This window comes from Chinchilla lanigera, unplaced genomic scaffold, assembly GCF_000276665.1.
Source record: "Chinchilla lanigera isolate Chin_1 unplaced genomic scaffold, ChiLan1.0 scaffold00037, whole genome shotgun sequence".
Taxonomy (NCBI): Eukaryota; Metazoa; Chordata; class Mammalia; order Rodentia; family Chinchillidae; genus Chinchilla; species Chinchilla lanigera.
The window spans coordinates 19731359-19745797 of record NW_004955438.1 but is presented as its reverse complement, the minus strand read 5'-3'; the positions used below and the strand labels follow the sequence as shown (position 1 = coordinate 19745797).

Below are 14439 nucleotides of genomic sequence, written 5' to 3'. Positions count from 1 at the left end.
CATGTGATAGCTTTGGTAGAGAGAATAAAACATTATTTTTAAGGACTAAATTTGACCTTATTAAATTCTATTGAAACCTATATCCTTCTGACTCATGGAGTTTGTCTGCTGGGAAGACTAGCCTGACCACTAGAAAATTTTAGCTGGCATCTGAGCAAGTCTACAATATGATGATCTCTAAAGTTTCTTTCCATTTACTCTAATATTCTAGTCTTCCTTTTTTTTCCCCAACAAAATTGAGGAATTGGTACATGCTCAATTAAATAATGAACTTGCATTGCCTGAGCACATATTAGTTTCTTGGCTGAGTTTAACATTTATTAGGTAATAAATGTTATTAAAGTGCCAACCTCAAAGGCACCAGGTGAATACGAAGAAGAGCAAGACAGGACTCCCAGGAAACCTGGGTAGAGTTTTCGAATGGGAAGACAAGTCTTGAAGCCACTGTAATCCCCTTGACACTTGCAGTGACCCCAAACTGCCCTGGTAGAGGAAAGAGAGCCTCAAAGACATCAGAGATCAAGGACACCATCCCAGCACATATGCACCCCTCCTTCACCAGGATGTGGGAAATCCGCCCCTCTCTGCCTGCCTTTCAGCATCCTTTTTCTTCTCCATCCACCCCAGTTCCAGACAGGCCCAAGCCTGGAGGAGACTGGGGAAGAGCTGTGTAGCTTCTGCCTGCCACTAGGGGCGTGAAGCTGAGAAGGGAGGAGGGAAGCCCTGAGCTGGTGGCTGTCCCCTGGCTCCTCTCCTTTGTACCTGGCCTCTTGTCCCCCATATTCAGCCACCTCCTCCTCTCAGGTGTGCTTCTTGCCTCCATACTTTCCATAGTTTTTCCACAGTGGTTTACACCTAGGACTGCAGTCTCCCACATTTAGGGCAAAATTCACGTTCTCTCTCTCTCTGCACTAGATATTAAACCCAGGGCCTTCTCACTGAGCTACATCCTCAACCCTTTTTTATTTTTATTTTGAAACAAGATCTTGCTTAGTTTCCCAGGCTAGGCTTCAACTTGTGATACTCCTGCCTCAGCTTCCTAGAATGCTGGCATTATAGGCATGTGCCACTGTCCCCAGCTATCCCTCCAAGATGAAGCTGATTAAACACCTCACATTTCCAGGGAATATTTGCCTTCACATGTGACAGCTGTGTGTGGTACATGCACTGATGAAGCCGGGACAGCTGAAAGGCTTGCTTGGGAGAATCATTACATAATCTGGGAGGCACGGAGCCTCCAAACATGACAGATCCTCCTTTTGGGGATCTCTTCTCAGTGTCTTTACTCACTGCCAGAAATGAGGCCCAAGCAGAGAAATGAGGAACCACTGAGGCAGTGGCTGCCTGTGACCTCCATCGGACTCTCCTGAGGGAAAGGCTGGGTGGCACCCTGTGCCCCATGTGTCGGGACCAGGGCAGGTTGGGATGACAGCCAAAGCCACACAAAGGGTAGGGTGGGAAAGGACAGGTCCAGAGAATGCAGGGTTTCAAAGCCTGGAACCAAAGAGAGTGGTTTGGGAAGTTTTGCAAGTGATGGGAGCCAGGGAGTGGCCGGCCAGGCAGCTAGAGGAGGAGGGGAAGGAGAAAGCCCTACCACGGTCCCCCTCCTCCTTCCCTTGTCCCAGACTGGCCAGAGAGGGGCACGGAGGTGGCTGCCCTCACTCACTGCCGCCTGGATTTCCACTGTTAGAGCCAAGGCCGTCCCACCACCACGCTGACAAGTCAAGGGAGGAAGAAGCCGTTATTGAGAATCTCGTGGATGCGCCTGTTTTGGAAAGCTCTATCTGTTTGTAGTACCTATTTGGATCATAGACAATTTTGTATAATCTTCCCAGACATATGTGGGAAAAGAGAGGGCAAACTTTTAGAAGTAAGTAAGTAAATACAATGTAGGTCCTGCGGGATGTCAGCGAGGACACGGAGACGCTGTCTGCCCATCTCTCAAGGAGGATGGGGAACTCTCAGTGGTTCTCAGAGGGCAGAGTCTTGGTGCCAAAGTCCATTCCATTTTCAGGGCTCTGTGCCTTCCATGGGGACTTCCCCTCCTTCATGACCCATGGTGACTGTGAATCTGTTACTAGGTGGCAATTCCCAAAATATTTTGTCACATGGGTACAAACTAAATTACAATTTTCAGGGAGGACAAACACCCACCATTCCATAACAACAGTTCCTGCATAAACAGACAAGATTTCCTAAATTGTCAGTGAGTAGCTATGAGGTTTCTGTTTTACATGTATTCGCCATAAATTCACCCTTTAATAACTGATGAAGAATAACTGTGGAAATTTGTATGGTACAACGTGACATTGGGCTCATGACCAAATCAGAGCAATTAGCAGATGGATCCCCACAAACATGTATAAGTTTTTATTCTTCAACAAATGTTTATTGAGTGGCTAATATATGAAAGCTAACCCATTGTAGAATCAGTCAAAATTACTAACTGGTAGGTTTAAGAGATGTTAATTTGCTTTGCAATTGATTCCATGGCAGGGAGTGTAGTCTAAGAAAAATGCTCATGCTGATTTGATTTTTATTTCATTTGATTTTCCTGATTTTTATCATAGTAGCATAGGTATCACCTTAAGCCTGATTACAGATCTATGTACAACTGGAAAAGTCTATGTGCAACCACTGGCAACTCAATAGACTCTACATCCTCTTTTCCGGTGTAGTCCATTGCTGTAAAAAAAGAAAGGTTGGACATGCTCTGAGATTTTCCTCCTGGCATGGCTCAACCCTGGTCCAGCCTATAGCCTTTAATTAAGGCATTCTATATTTCTCAGGTCCTGGGCTGTCACTCTTAAAAGAGAATGATGATAAAAAGACATCTCTCCTATAACTGTTTTGAGGACTAAGATCCTAATGTTAAAATCCTTAATGCATTGCTGGGTTCTCTATGAATTAGTCAAAACCAAATCTCAGATTTGCTGCAATGATTAAATGAACAGGAGACTACATAAAAAAATGTAAAGCCTATTGAAAATTGCTGTATATATTTACTTTTTATCGTAGCTATTTCTGTCTGTCTATGTAGGAAGCTGGTTATCTATTTCCCATCTCATTCCAGAAATAATTTAATGTGGTCTATTTAATATTAGTATCTTGTTTTATGATTCATTTTCCAGTCAACCCTATTCAGACGTATTATTTTCTAGAAATAATAATTACAGTGATTTCAATATAAAATATAGTATACGTGTATTGTTGGTTTCCTTCTAAGAGGCTGTCAGCTACTCGTAGGTTTAATTGCTGCCACTGACATGGATTTACAAGGCTGCAAAACTGTAAGGTGAAAAGTCTATGCATCCACAGCCTCATACTTCAAAAGATTTAGAATTGCAAGAAAATCTACATTTAAAAAACAAGTCTTTGGGAGTAAATATACTACCTTTCCACAAAAACTTTCTGCATGTTCCTGGATATAAAAGTATTATGTTCAAGGTAGAGTTTCCATGTTAAATTCTGCTCAGAGTGAATCAATGGAGTGAGAATTACGATGTCAAAAGCTATGGGGTTTCCAAGAAAAAAAAAAATTGAGTCATAGTGCTGAAAGGGTTCTTACATATAATCTGGTCTCATTTCCTCATCAAAGAAAAGCTGCCTTTTATAATATTCTGAGGGAGAGAGTGTCTGGAATTAGCTTGACTGCTCAAAGTGACAGGAAGCTCCTTACTTAATGAGGATGATCAGTCCATTTTTGGGCAAGTCTTCACTAGCAGGAAGTGTCCCGAGTGTGACTTTGCTGTCTAAAGATCCTGGGGTTTACTAGTCTCTGTCACTTAGCCGGCCATGTCACCTTAGGTAGTTAATTTTTCCCACTTGGGTTCAAGCTTCCTGGACTGTAAAATGGAAAGGGCCATGTATTCCTCCAAGAATGGATGGAAAAATGAAAGAGGACAGTGGCTGTCAGCTGTCAGCACCGTGGAGCAGATACCTGAGAATATCACTTGCTTTTCCCCCACTAGACCTTCCTTTTGGCTGATTCCCACATTTATAGCTCGGGAATTTCCTCACAAGCTAATAATAAAAATAGAGAAACAAAGAGCTAGAGTTCTTTTCTCTCACGGCAAAAACTGTGCTACAGAGAAGCTGCTGCTCCATTGAGAGGGGAGCTGTGGGCCCCTCCCAGATAGTTTTCTATTTTTCATGTTCCTTGAGTGCTGAGAGTTTTGTGTCCTCTCTTCTAAAATGTAAAACAGATCACAGGTTTCTGTAGATTATTTCTACTCCAAACTCTAACTTCGACCTTCTGTGGGTAGCCAGCCGTTCCAGGAGGCTACTTTTGGAAAGCATAGCCAATAATCACAGTCAGTATCCTGGGTTGACCAGAGCCCCAGCACTGCGTTAACTTCTTGTGGCTGCCCAGGGTCCCTGTCCCCTCCTCCGGGAATAGCCCATCTGGCCCCAGTGTAAAATCAGGCCATGACACTTCCTGGGCTTGTCAAACTCCTTGCTTTAGAAGCTGGCTGACTAAGTGTTATCGATTCATAGCGAAATTTACACTCGCCTCCTCGCTCTGGTCCATCAAAGGCTGGGGAACATTCTGCCATCTGTTCTCAGGCGAGAAGACGGTGCTTGTGTATGCACTTCAGAATTGGTGGCGTTGGGTTTCACATGTGGGCCAAAGGGAGTCTCATGTTCCTAAATGTGAGAGACATCTTCCCGCTACAGTACTGTGTGACAGAGTGGGCTGGCTTGGTCACAGATGGAGCCCAGGAGAAGGTCCAGTGTAGGGCAGGGATGGCAAGCCTTTTAGAGCTTTCAGTGATAACAAACAGCCAGCTCCAGCACACATGCCATAGGTTCACCACCACCGGCCTAGGGTCTTGGTGCCTCCAGCTATCCACCCCCAGGAAGCTCCGCGGTGATCTGTAAAGAGAAGAGCGTGGTGCTGTGGACTTCCAGCCACTGTCACGTGCATGGTCTCTTGGAGTGAATTTCAAGGGTGGGTGCTAGGGCTTAAATATGATTTGTCACCACCAGAGCTCACATTGAAGTGTGGTCCCCAAGTTGGCAGCATTGAAGTTCTGAAGAGCTCCAAGAGGTGACCAGGTCACGGAGTGCCAGCTCATGAAGAGATTAATGTAGTGCCCAGGAGAGCAGGTCGGGTATCCCGGGAGCTGGCTGTTATAAAGTGAGTTCTCGGAGTGGTTCCTTCCACATGCTCCAGCTTGTCTTTTGCTGTTTGTCACACATGGGGCAGTACAGAAGCACCAACTGGAGTCAAGGGTAAGCCAGCTCCATGTTCTTCCTGTACATCTCGAATTGTGTGGCAAGCAGACCTCTTTTCTTCACTGATTTCCCAGTCTCTGGTATCCTGTTACAGCAGCAGAAGACAAACTAAGACAGGGACCATGTGTAAGGCAGCAGAGGTGCTTGTGATCCCTAGCTCAGGCTTTCTAAATGGTGGAGCTAGTGACATTCTGAGCCTCTGGCAGGGGTGGAACTTCTCACCTTACGCTCTGCTTCCAGTTCACCATTTTTCCTCCCTCATTCTCTCAACACTGAGTTTGTACAGTAACTCAGCCCTTCCTAGGTATTTAGAGGCCATCAGTGGACACAGTTGATGAAGGTTCCTGCCTCCGTGGCCCGAACCATTTAGGGAAGAGAGATAATAAACAAGGACTAGCACAGTACGTTGTATAGCATAATTCAGACAGGGTAAGGGAGAGGGAAGATTGAAACGTGGTGCTGTAGTCCGGGTTGATGGGCGCATGTGGACAAGTGCTGGTCGGCAGCTTAGCTCATGGGCTGCGATAATGGGGCTTTTGGATTTTTAAATTAGGCTGCAGCAATTTCTGGTCTTTGGACTTCAGACACACAGCTCACTATCTCTCAGGGCAGCCCTGCCTGCCTCACAAAGTTGCACAAAGAGTTGGTGGAACGGGCTGCCTGGAACACACCAAGTGCTTGACAAATGTGCGGGCTCCTTCCTTGTACTGTGTCCCTGCTGCAGCTGAGAAGTCTGAGACTCGGAGGAGAGGCAGCTTCCCTGAGAGTGAGACGTGGGCAGGCCTGGGCTGGAAGAGCTGGCTTGAGATTCGCAGTATTTAATCGCATCTACTCTAAGCCCTAAGATGTTCTGTGCCTTCTGGATGCTGTTCGGAGGAGCCCTGTTTTACTGCTCTGAGAGACACAGTCTTAGTAGCACACCAAGAACTCCACTCTCCGATTTGCCATAGCACCTTGATGATCTTTGACCAGTGGGTGGAGCTTGCTGTGGCCTGGGCAGGTGTTACCGTGAGCCCTGGCTTTGTCAGGCAGCTGGACAGCTGCTGCAGATTAGCATCCACCGGCCCTCAGGTGTTGGTGAAGGTACATTAAGCCATGCACCCAAGTTCTCCTCTCTACATTGTGAAGTCCCAACACCCTGACTTCCTGGAATCCTTTCTCTTAGCTGACCTCTTAAAGCCTCTCCTCCTTTCCTATGCTTCTTTGAAGAACATGCACCAGGCAAAAGACAATGGGCTGCTACAGGGTGGAGGGAAAAAGAGGGGGAAGGAAGCCCATGCTTCTTGGCAGGGTTCACCCTACCTTCTTAGAGAAGATGACTGGGAGGTCAGTCTACAGACAGATTTCCTCCTCAGCCCTGTGACTAGGAGGGCTTCTGCCCTTAACATGTGTACCAGAATGTATCAGTTACTGCGGAAGCACATTTTATGAATATATATGATGTATAAATATATATGATATATATGATTTACTGAGTCGGTTGGCAATGGTTGCTGGTGGAGGAAACCAAAATGGCCGCCTGTGAGATGGAGAGCTGGAAGATCCAGTCAAAGGCTAAAGGCCTGGAGCTCACTGCAAAGTCTGGTGTGATTCTGTGTCAAAAAGCCAAGGGCTCTGTGTTGGGAAGTTGAAGAGTCTGAGCTGGAAGCCTGAAGGAATTGGAGATGGATGTCCTCAGAGAGTGGAGAAGATTGGAGCTCCTCTGAAGAAGCAAAAGGGGAGACTCCTTCTTTCCCTTTTCATCCCCTCCAGGCTCTAAGCCTATTGGTTGGCACCACCCACATCCAGGATGGGTCTTCCCTCCTTAGCCAGTGGTCTACAAATCAATCATCCACAGACACATCTACAACTGTGCTCCACTAATCCTCCAGACCAGTGATTGCGAACCTTTTGGAGATTTTAATACTAACAAACAACCCGCTGCAGCCACAGCTTGGCCACCACTGCTCTAGATATTTCTGAATCCATTCAAATGGGCATCATGGTGAACTGTCATACAGGACCTCTGTGTACATCAGAAGAGATAGTGCATGGTCCACCCATACCTGATTCTCCTTCATTTTCCATTCACCTCACTGTGTAGCTCCTGTGCTGGTAGACTCAGGAGTGGAGGACATACATAGACTAATAAGACCTGGAGGGGAGTACTGCTCAAGGTGGGCAGAGTGAAGGCAGTGGTGTAAGGCTAGGATGGAGAGGGTGGCAAGAGATAGAATGAGGACCCAGGGGACAGGGCCTGGAGGACAAAGGGCTTTAGAAGAAGTAGCAGGCAGGTCATTTTATTCTGAAACCTCGGGAAGCCAGCAAAATGTTTGAAGGAGTAGGAGAAAACAGATTATGGATTTTCAGAGGTTGTTCTGGTGGGTAACGGAGCAGAGTGGGGCACATGCTGGAAGAGGACCCTGGGGATGCATGGACGAGGGTGCTCTGAATGGCAGAGGGGCAGTTTGGATAGAGGGAAGGGTTTGATGGCAGGGAAGTCTGTGCTAGTCTCCACAGGAACTGATTACAGTCAGCTCGGATTATGTCAGAGTAACAAACATTTCTCAAACCACGGTGACAAAGATGTATTTGTAATTCAATTCTGTGCATCACAGGAATACTGTGGCTTTGCCTATGTCCTCCTCATCCGGACATGCTGGTCTTCAGGAAGAGGGACACAGAAGAACAAAACCAAGAATTCTAGAAGCTTCAAGCCGCACACATCACCTCCATGCACAGGCGATTGGAAAAAGCACATCATGTGGTCAAGGCTGGTGTATACTATGCTACTGCTGCAGGAACTGTTGTTACATTTCCTCAAGGACTGCCCTGCTCGCAAGGCCAGAAACCTTTCTAACAAAGGTAAGGCTGTCACCACCTGCCTGCTTAGTTTCAGTCATGTATCATTTTACAAAAGGCCCTCACTTTGCCCAAAGGAAGTCAAGCCCAATGTCCTATTTAAACTCAAGATTCAAAGTCTTAGACTTGCTACGTTTTGATTTTGTTGGTCCATGTTTGCAGCATATAATAGTTGAATACGCGGAGTGGAGCTGGCTCACGTACATAACACATCTCCATTCCTTTTTCATCTCCTTCCCATCCTCTCCCTTCCCCAACTTTCCATCTTTTGATCCACTTCCCATTTGAAAAAAAAAAAAAAACAAAAAACAAAAAACAAAGCTTTCTACTTCTTATTATCTACTTTTCATTTTGCTCTTTATTTGTAATATGGGTTTCTCATATAAGTGAAATCATGTGATATTTAAATTAATTTATTTTGCTGAATAGAATGGTCTCAAGGTGCATCCATTTTCCAAGAAATGCCTCAAATTTATGTTTCTTTATGGTTCAGTGGTACTCCATCATGTACATATATACCACATTTGCTTTGTTCATTCATCTGATGAACATATAGGCTGCTTCCAAGATTTAGATATTATGAATTGTGTTCATGTAAACATGGGGATCCATGCATCACTGCAATATGATGTCTTTACCTCTTCTTGGAAAATACCTAGAGAGGGAATAGCTGGGTCAAATGGAATTTCTAGTTTTAATATTTTGAAACATCTCCATACTGATTTCCACTGTGGTTGTACTAGTTTACATTCTCATATAGTGGAAAAACCACAGACTGAATGGGAAAAAAAATTTTGCCAGGTATTTTTCAGACAGAGGTCTAATATGTAGAGTATATTAAAAACTCAAAAGAACTAGACCTCACAGAATAAAAGACCCAGTCAAAAAAAGGGCAAGAGAAATGAATAGACACTTCTCAGAAGAAGTACAAATGCCCAATAAAGAAATGTTCACCATCGCTGGTGCTTACAGAAATGTAAATTAACGCAACATTGAGATTCCATTTCACTCCGGAAAGAATGACCATCATCAAGAAATCCAATAACAACAAGGCTGGAGAGGCTTCAGAAGGAAGGATCTTAGATCCCCGTACACCAGGCTTAAAGATAGCTCTTCTCAATGGGCAGTGCCATGAAATAAAAATCAAATTAGTTGTGATCTCACCACTGCACCAAAGTGCAAAGGTGTCATAGGGAGAGCACGGCTAAGAAAGGAAGAGAAAGCAGTACCGAGCACACATTGGTCCTTAGCGATTCTGAACTCCTGAACAGATTCTATGAGGATTCTCTACCATGGGGTTGGGAATGCACTTGATCAGTTCCAAATTCTCCTCCCTCCCTGTGAGGAGTGTTCATCCCATCCTTACACTGCTGTTAGGGGACGAGGGCTGGTCAGAAGTATGGAGGAAGTGTATTTCCATAGTATTTTGGTGCAGGATGCTCTAGACTAGTTAGGTCATTTATGAAAGCAGGATATGTGCTCCCATGCATGTTGAGGGTCCCCTTCTTTCCTACATTCAATTGCATTTTGCTTTATGATTCTAACCCCATATTAGGATACTGGTCTGGCTCTGGAGTTCCCACCAGGGACTGCAAATGGGTGCTGGGAGAGTTTGGAGGACACAAGAAATTTAGCCTGGTATAGAAGAGATGCATGTCTAAGGTCCACACTGGGTCCTGCTCCTCAAGCTTCCATGTTTCTCTGCTACACAGTGAGGCTAAGACCATGTCGCTCCTCTCTCTGAGATATTTCCCATAGCCAGACAGTAGGAAGCCATTCACATAAGCCTGTGTTGGTGTATCACAGGGGCTCTCATGTGATAATCATTCTATGACCTCCTTAGAGGCTGGGCAGGAGGTCCAGCCTGAACTTTAAGTAGAAGAAAGCCCTGATCCCCGTGCTTCTAAATGTAGATGGATCTCTTTCATGGTCACGTAGACCTATGGCCATATTTAAAGCTTTAACTTGTGAATTCCACCTTCTTTTACTGAAGACAGGGGGATGGTTGGTGATGTCGTGAGGGCAGATAGGATGGCAATTGACAATCATCCCTCAGGCTCTTCCAGCCTTCCACTGCAGCCCCCTGGCAGCAAGGCAGGGCCAGGTGGTTGCTTCTGGACAGAGGCTCTTGGCTGAACTGATCATTGATAATTTCACGAAGAAAGTGTGGGTCTCCTCATGCCACATCTAGCCCTGCGATTTCTTTCTCCACTGTGGGGGATCAGGAGTTGTTATGAGCAGAGAAATAAGCTACCATAGGTGGAGGGTTGGTCAGCCCGTGTCCTCGAGATCACACACAGCTGTAGGGGGACATGTAGGTTGAGCAAGACCTTAACTTCCACTGCATCTGGATGTGTTTGTTACTGCAGAGTAGCCTAGGTTTCCTGACTGATACACTGAGGGTCAAGAGCTCTTCTTTCCCCTGTGCAAAATTCCATCTTCCACATCCACTCCTTAAAGATTGCCTTGGTCTAACGCTCTCTCGTAACAGTAGGAGAAAGTAACACCCTGGGGAAGGGGTCTACTGCTCAAAATGAGTGCACTTAGGAGTGCACTGGCATGTGCTCCAGGACCCGTGCTTCTGTGCCACAGTGCAGTTAAAACAAGGACATATTTTTTTGGTATCTAATAGACGTAGTCACATGCTTGATATCACATTCAATATTCAAAATTACGCAAATGGTTTCAACATCAGCTACTCCATCCCAATTAAAATTAAACTATTTGTACGACATGCATATTTATACAATCATCCCCTCTGACTAGATGTAGTTATGTGCATAGGCATTGACGCTAAATCACATATTGTCTGAACAAAACACATGCAAGGGAAGGCTGGGCTGGTGCTGGGAGCCGGGGATATTGTCTCCATGAGGCAGGCAGTTAATTTAAAGTTTAAAAAATGGATCCTCAACAGCTGATACATGGCAGTTTTAATAAGCTGACATTTTTCCTCTCTCTCTTCCTAGCTAGCCCGCTCAACTTTGACTGGACCTGTTGCAGGATGATACGATTACCATCGTGGGTACCCTCTGGCATTATTTAAAAAAGTGAATCCCTAATCCCTGCTTAATTTTATGAACTGTCAAAATGATTCTAAATATCTGCTCTGTTTGCATTTTCACCTCGGGACAGGAGTCCAGAGGTACAGATCGGGTGTACAATAGTGGACCGGAGGCAATTTTCATCTCTTAATGCCTGTCGCGTGAGAGACTGAATTTGTAATAATCACCAGATTATCTCTGAAGATCACTCTGTTGTACCTGCAAAATGGTTCTGCAGGAAAATGCGAAAGATACGGGAAAGTAATTGATGAGAGGCGGGAGATGATTGCTCTTCCTAATCCCTGATGGAAAAAAAAAAAAAATACACAGGCATGCACCAAGACAAATGTCGGTAATTTCTGTTAAATGCTGTTTGGAGTTCGCAGCTAGAAAGCTGCTTGAGAGTCACAGATGGCTTCCTGTCCTTGCAGGGAGCCACCATGCTGGGAAGCCAGCACAGAGGACCATTCTGAAAATAAGTCCAGGAGCGGTAGGACTCCAGCCCAGGGGATGTGGACAGACACCTGCTACTTGGGAAAATGTGGAATCAGACAATGCAGGGAATGCACTGACGGAGCATTGCTTGGGACATGATTGTTTTTCTCCTCCTCTCTCTTCCCTTACTGGTGACAGGCAGGCTGGGGATAGGAGCGATGCATCAGGGTTGGACCCCAGTGCACTTGGAGACAATGGTGTCACATGGCAAGTGGCACCATGTCCCTCCCTTGCCTTCTATCTCTGCACCTGGAAAATGAAGGAGCAGGCAGGAGGTTGACTTTGGCAGCAAATAGCAGCAGAGGGGCTGAGCCCTTGCTCTCTGCTGGGATAAGAGTTTTCCATCCCTGCTTCTCTAAGCCTCACTATTCAGTGAGCAAGGCCTCCGAGAGCTGGGAGGGCAGGGTATCCCTTGCTTCTGCAATGCTGTTCTTCAATCCTAGTGAAAGGAGATGCCTTTGTACACAGCTAGGCAAGAAAAGGCGGGTCTGGGAGGATCCTGCCTTCCCCTGAAAAACCAAAGTGGTGGTTTAAAAGTGTCTACATAATTGTAGAGTTGGAAGAACATCATAAAACCATGCTTTCCCTCAAAGTTCTAGGAACGGAAGTTGTTAGAGATAGGCTATTCCAGAAAATGAAGCGTTCTTACTGGTTCCCTCTTTTGTTCACTGGCTCAGGAGCCCCCAGTGTAAATTTTCTTCTGTCTTTAAGCTTAAAAACAGTAGGAATGGGGTTGGAAGGTTAATGGTTCTTTGGAAGGATTGAGAAAGAAGGGAAAGTCAGAGCTGAATTGCGCAGGCTACAGTTTTTACACTTGTAAAAAATTACAATAAATTCCAGGCCAAGCTTAGCTACCTGTAGTGAGTCTCTCAAAGAAAATGTCAGTCCATTTCCAGTTCCAGTGGCTAGATGGGGCCCAGCTCATCCCACTTCCTGGGGCATCTTGGAATTGCCATCTGCAGCAGAGAGGCAGGGATCGTGGGAGCCACAAGGCTAAGCAAGGACTCAGGCTCCAGTCCTGACCTATCAGATGGTTCAGGGCTGTTGTTCCTACTGCTTTCTGTGCTTGTCTTAATCTGTGTAACTTTTGGTTGTTCACAGATTCTTCTGAGTAGTGATGTCAGTTGTGAAATCTTCTTGACTGTGGGTAAAATTGACCCCAAACAATCAGAAATTGGGAGTTTTCTGAGAAAACTGATGAATGTTCCTATGTTTTATCTTTTCATACCATGCAATGTATTGACTACTAAGCTAATCCTTTGTATGCAATGCACTTTCATAGAAGGAAAATTTTCTATAGCTTCAGCATCAATGTAAGCTGTAACCATTTTAAAGGCTAGTTAATACCTAAGAGTGAGTCCTTAGTGTTGCCTTAAAACATCGTAGTTTAAAAAATGCTTTTAATACACTGCATGTCATACCGACAAAGTGGCTTAATCTCGCCTTACTAATAAAATAAATAACATTACTAATATGTAATCATCTAAATAACATCTAGTATTCCACACATATTCAAGGAATAAATGAAGAAGGCGCCACTATAAACCAGATACCGTGTAGGTGCCTCTCATAAGCTTATTTCATTCTGCATAGCAACACCTAAGGGCTGGTTTTAGTGTTTATACGAGACGTTAAGAAAATTAAGTTCAGAGAGAGAAACCAAAAGTTTAATTCAAGTCTCACACCCGGTAAATGATTCGGGCAGAACACAGGCCCAGAGGACAATTGAAAGAAATTGGGCAGTACCTAACCTTAGCCATTTTTTAAAAGTGTCATTCACAAATTACATGATGCTTTCTTCCAGGTCCACACCTTTGCAAAAACGTGCCTCTGTCTTACACAGCAAATCGCTGCTATGTTGCCTCAACGCTTATGTGGTACATGGAAAACATACCTTCTGTGAAACCCAGAAAGGAAAAATTAAAACCAAGGCAACATCGAAAGAGAGTGGAATATGTCTTCTCCTTAGAGAAACAGAACCTTTCGTTTCAAAGAAGGCATTTCCTACCTCATCACACCGGAGAAGCCTGTGCAAGTTTCGTGCTGCAGGAGACCGGGTGAACATATGGGCCCATTAATCATGAAATATTGATTGCAGATTGGAATTACGAAACAGGTTCCATGACACATGGGTTTGTTTTGTTGTCCAAAGTGTTAAGTAAAATAACATGGGAGCCATGTTAACATTCATCTCCTTCTCTCCTTTTGTTAGCAGGTTAGCGCTCACCCAATTCACATATCCTCAGATTTATGAATTATTAATCAAAAGAGCTAAAAAGTCAATCCAATCTGGTTAGATACAGTAGTTCTTGTGGCTTCCAAACTTTTAAATAATGAATGTTTCATCCCTCCCCCACTGGATGTCAAGCAAGGAGAATGTCTGGAATCCAAATCCCACTGGGTCACAGAAGCAACATAGTCAAAAAGGTAGTAATTTTTGAGAATAGCAACTCCAACCTATTGTCTCATCACCAGTACTCTTGAGAGAGAACATTTCAGAGTAGGAAGGAAGTTTCTTGAAAATGGCTTTTTGGGATCAAATATTTCCAGAAAAAATATCATATAACATAAGGCAGTTGGTACGGGATAAGAATCCATCCATACAACACATTATACTGTAAAATATGTATGCCTTTCAGTATTCCTAATAATTCAGGAGATAAGCGCACCTTGAAGTGTTTCTCCTATTGCAGGAAAGGCCTGATATACATCTCATCATGACTGGGAATTTAAAGGAAATAGCACAATGAAAAGCAGAAGTGTGCCTAGATTGCCAGGTCTTTGTGAACAAGAGAACCCAATGCAAAAAAAAAAAAAAAAA

The 14439-nt window shown here is 44.6% G+C and overlaps 1 long non-coding RNA gene across 1 annotated transcript in view; it reads right to left on the bottom strand.

Moving 5' to 3' along the window:
* Positions 1–14439, bottom strand: part of LOC102026799 — a 32512-nt gene that overhangs the window by 15581 nt on the left and 2492 nt on the right. The window lies entirely within an intron of this gene.